This window comes from Lipotes vexillifer, unplaced genomic scaffold, assembly GCF_000442215.2.
Source record: "Lipotes vexillifer unplaced genomic scaffold, Lipotes_vexillifer_v1.1 scaffold352, whole genome shotgun sequence".
In the NCBI taxonomy this organism is placed as follows: Eukaryota; Metazoa; Chordata; class Mammalia; order Artiodactyla; family Lipotidae; genus Lipotes; species Lipotes vexillifer.
Genome location: NW_006776684.1, coordinates 1,461,171 through 1,466,626, shown reverse-complemented (window position 1 = coordinate 1,466,626; position 5,456 = coordinate 1,461,171).

Here is a 5,456-nt window from a genome sequence, read left to right as displayed (position 1 = left end):
TACAACATCTTCTTTATCCACTCATCTGTCGATGGACATTTAGGTTGTTTCCATGTCTTGGCTATTGTAAATAGTGTTGCTATGAACATAGGGGTGCATGTATCTTTTCAAATTAGAGTTTTGTCCTGATGTGTGCCCAGGAGCAGGATTGCTGGATCATATGGCAACTCTATTTTAGTTTTTTGAGGATGATTCTCAGTTCTAATGCAGTTCTAATGTCAAATTATCAATCTTTCTTTTATATTTGGTGTTCTTTGGATTCTATTTAAGAAAGCTTTGCTTACCCCAAAGTCACGAAGACATTCTAAATTATCTTCTGAAAACACTGTGTTAGTTTTTGCGTTTAGATCTACAATCCACCTGAAATTAATTTTTATGTATGGTATGATATAAGAATCAAGACTCATCCCCCACCCACCCCAACCCATGACTATCCAATTAACCCAACACCATTTACTGGAAAAAAAAAAAAGTCTATTCCTCATCACTCTGTAGTGCCATCTTTGTCAGCACTCCAAGTATCCATATATATAAGGTCTGTTTCTAGAATCTGTTTGATTGCTTTTTCTAACTATTCTTGCACTAATACCACATTGTCTTCATTCCTAAAGGTTTATGATAAGACTTGATATCCAGTAGTATAAGCCCTCTAACTTTGTTCTCTTTAAAGATCATCTTGGCTGTTCTGGCCTTTTTACATTTTCATGTAAATTTTCTTATCAGATTGTCAATATTATTATTATTATTTTATTATTATTTATTTTTTTGGCTGCACCACGTGGCCTGCGGGATCTTAGTTCCCTGACCAGGGATCAAAGCCAGGCCATGGCAGTGAAAACGCTGAGTCCTAACCACTGGTCCACCAGGGAGTTCCCCAGATTGTCAATTTTAACAAAAAAATCCTCTGGCATTTTGATTGTGATTGCCTTGGGTCTATAGATTGTTATGGGGTGCCTTGATTCTTTCACAACCTTGAGTCTTTCGACTCATGAACATGAACCTTCCATTTTTTTTAAATGTGTCCTTTCTTTCAATAATGTTAAATAATTTTTTTGTAGAAACCTTGCAGCTTTCATTAGATTCCTTCCTAGATCATTGATGCCTTTGAAGCTATTTAAATGTTTTTGCTTTTTTATAAAACTTTTTTTAAGAGCAGTTTTAGATTCACAGCAAAATTAAGAGAAAGATACAGAGATTTCTCTTATGCACCCTGCCCCTAAGTATGCATAGCCTCCTGCATTATCAACATCCTCCATGAGAGTGGTATATTTGTTACAACTGATGGACCTACATATCATAATCACCCAAAGTCCATAGTTTACAGTAGGATTCACTCTTGGTGTTGTACATTCTATGGGTTTGGACAAATGTATAATGACATGTATCCATCATCTTAGTATCATACAGAGTATTTTCACTGTCCCCCGCCCACCTCCTGCAAATCCTCTGTGCTCACCTATGCATACTCTCCACTGTATTCCCCCCCTGCCCCCCACGACCCCTGGCAACACTGATTTTTTTTTTACTGTCTTCATAGTATTTCCTTTTCCAGAATATCATATTATCATACAGTTAGATCCGTTCTGAGATTGACTTCTTTCACTTAATAATATGCATTTAAAGTTCCCCCATGTCTTTTCATGGCTTGATAGCTCATTTCTTTTTAGTGCTAAATAATATTCCATTGTCTGTATGTACCACAGTTTATCCATTAACCTACTGAAGATAGATATCTTGGTTGCTTCCACATTTTGTCAGTTATGAATAAAACTGCTGTAAACATCTGTGTGCAGATTTTTGTATGGATATAAGTTTTCAACTCCTTGGATAAATACCAAGGGCAAATTGTATTACTGTATTTAAATTTTTTTATTTTATACAATTTATTATTGTATACTGATCTCATATCCAGCAATCTTGCTAAATCTGTTCATTAGTTCTAATAGTTTTCTAGAGACCTGTTGGCTTTCCATATGTGATCTTGTCATATATGAATAATGATATTCATATTTCCAATCCACTTATTTTTTTGTCTTTCCTTATTACATTGGCTGGGGGCCTCTGGTACAATATTAAATAGAATTGTTGATAGTGAATATCTCCATCTTGTTCCTGTTCTCGAGAATTAAGCTTCCAGTCTTTTGCTTCAAATGCCATGTTTGCTATAATTTTTTATTGACACCTGTGATCAGATTAGGGAAGTTTCCTTCTATTCCTGATTTACTAAGATATTTTATTATGAAATAATTTTGGAAATTTTATCAGATGCTCTTTTTGCATCTATTGAGACAACCACATGATTTTTCACCTTTGTTCTGCTGATGTCGTGAATTTCCATTGACTGCATTGAAGTATTAAATCAACTTTTCATTCTTGAAGTAAACGTAACTGAGCCTTGATGTAGTCTTCTATGTCTGGCCAAGATAATCTTTGCTAATATTTGTTTAAGGTTTTTTTGTCTATGTGTTTGGGTGAGATTAGCTTGTAATTTTCCCTTCTTAGAATATTTCTGACAGATTTGAGTATGAAGCTTATGCTGGCCTCAAAATAAGTTGAAAAATATTATTTATTGGACTTCCCTGGTGGCGCAGTGGTTGAGAGTCCGCCTGCCGATGCAGGGGACACGGGTTCGTGCCCCGGTCTGGGAGGATCCCGCATGCAGCGGAGCGGCTGGGCCCGTGAGCCATGGCCGCTGAGCCTGCACGTCCGGAGCCTGTGCTCCGCAACGGGAGAGGCCACAGCAGTGAGAGGCCCGCATACCGAAAAAAAAAAAAAATTTATTTTACTAGTCTTTGAAGAGTTTGTGTAAGATTGGTATTGTTTCTTTCCTTAAATAGCTTGAAGACTTCACTAGCTAATCATTGTGTGCCTGGAAGATTTTTTTGTTAACTTTTTATTTTGGAATGATTTTAGACTTACAAAAAATTTGCAAAAACAGTGCAGATAGTTCCTATATACCAATAGTTCTTAACTGGGGGTGATTTTGCCCCTCCAGAGGACATTTGCAAATACATGAAGACATTTTACTTTGTCACAATTTGGGAGCGTAGAGAGGTAGTGCTAATGGCATCTGATGGGTAGAGGCCAGGGATGCTGCTAAGCCTCCTACAGTGCACAAGACTGGCCCTCATGACAAGGAATTATTCAGCCCACTATGCCAGTAGTGCTGATACTGAGAAACCTTGAATGAGGTCATTCATATCAGCTCTTCAGACTCATATTTCAGGTACAAGAACTAGAAAACAAGCTTGTATTAGAAAAACTGAACTAAAAATTAAATTATTTTAGTCAGATATTATGATCATTATGTATGTATATATATCATGGATGTTTTATTGCATATATATGTCCCAGTTCATTCAGGAAAACACAAACCATTCTAGATATTTTAATAGTAAGGGCTTTAGTACAGTGAATTGATGCTTATAAAATCATCGAAGCGGGAAGGGAAGTGAGAGTCAAGGGAGAGCTGGTGCTGCCTTTCAGACACTCAGAAAGTAGAGAATCATGATAACAGTTGCCAGTGATCTCAGCTGCCCATAACACTGAATTGGGTGATTTGCAGAAGTTCATCCAAAAGCTGTTGCAAACTCCGCATCTGCCTTTTGCCAGTACATCTACCTTCTTGAGAGGAGAAATGATAGTTTATACTTCTCTTCCATCTTCCTAACTGCCTATAAATTGGAACCTTATTGGCAAGGAATTCTTGGCAATGTCATTATCCTTCCAGCCCCTTAAAGAGGAAAGGATAGAAAGGGGAGAGGATAGTGCTGAGTTAACAGCAGACAGTATGGCACCGTCCAACCATTGGGTTACTCAACATTCTTACAACCCCTCCTGTCCATATTTATCTTCCATGCAAAAGTAATAACAAAGCATCCCATTTCTGCCTGATACGATGCAGTTATCACTTCTTCAAAGAAAAACATCCACCCTCTTCCCCCAAAAGTGAAGTCTCAGCATTCCATGAGTCACTAGCTATATCTGGGTAATAATCATTCTTTTCTAATACAATCACAATCATCCTTTGATATGTAACTGCAAATTAAAATTTTAATATTCACCATTATGACTTATATAAAAGAGTAGTAAAAGGGAGAGAGATAAAAAAAATTATACTCTGGCTATGGGAGAAACAGTATTATAGATTGTTGCTGGTTTAGAGCGTATACCATATTTTGTATGAGGGCATGTCAACCCCTCATCTTGTTGTCACTGAACCTGAACTGAGTTGAATTTATTCAGCTATAATTGAATCTTCAACAGGCCATTCTACTGTTCTGTACTGCCAGCTGCTTTGTGTTGATGGGATACATGGTAAAATAAGTGAATCCTGTGGGTACAATCACTTCTTTTACTGTAAAATGAAATCCATTGTCAGAAGCTGTGTTGTGTGAGATACCATGATGGTAAATCTTCGTTTGGAAGTTTGTGCGTGGTGTTGCTAGCAGAGGAGCTATGGCCAGGGAAAGCATACAACTATCCAGTATAAGTATCTATTCCAGTGAAAACAAATTGCTGCCCTTCCCATGATGATTTCTAAGGAAATCAACCTGTTACCCTGTAGATAACTGTACCCTCAAAGGAATTGTGCCATGTTAGGAACTCAGCATTGATGTATGTTAACAGTTGGGCCTTCACACTGGCTTAGATAGATGAACCTTAGTGAGGAACACGCATGTCGGTGATCCCAGCAAAACCTCGGTGTGTGCCATCCGCCCACTTTACTTGAACTTGCAGAGCAAATACTTGAATGGCCATGGAAAGAGGCTGCTAATGACCTGCAGAACAGGACATCTTGATCGCCTGATTATTGAAAGCTGCCTTAGCAATGAATGATCTATGAATTCACTTGAGACTCAAATGTCCTCGTACACTGTGTCCATTGTGAGAAGTTGATCCCTAGACCTCCTTGTCACCAGCTTTCCAATCCTGTTCCCTCTAAGTGCCTGACAATGTGGCCAAAGCGTTAGCCCCTGCCCACGAATCTAAATAGGTCTGTATAGATCTGGCGATCTCTCTTTCTGGGCAAACTGAACAACTAGATGCACTGCTTATATGAGATGAATGCTTCCAGTGGGAGTGTCCCTTTTCCTCATTGTCATTCAGGGCTACCCTGAGTGCAGCTATTAACGCTACAGCTATCCACTTCTGGCTGATAGCAATTTATTGTGTATCATCATCTGCAAACTAGTTCCGTGTTTTTCCTTCCTCAACTAACTGGTGATAGGGATGAGTTAAAGGAGAGCTGAGAATTCATCAGGAGTAGGTGCCACTCCTAGCTGCTCAAGCTAAATATTGAAAACAGAAGCTCTGATATATTTACCCTTATCAATAAATTCCTACCTGGTCTAGTGCTCTTAAAATTCAGTCTCAGCTTTTTGTTCATATAAATTGGCAAAATATTGCAATCCTTTTGATGACCTCCCTGGGTCAGTCCTTGTACACATCCCCAT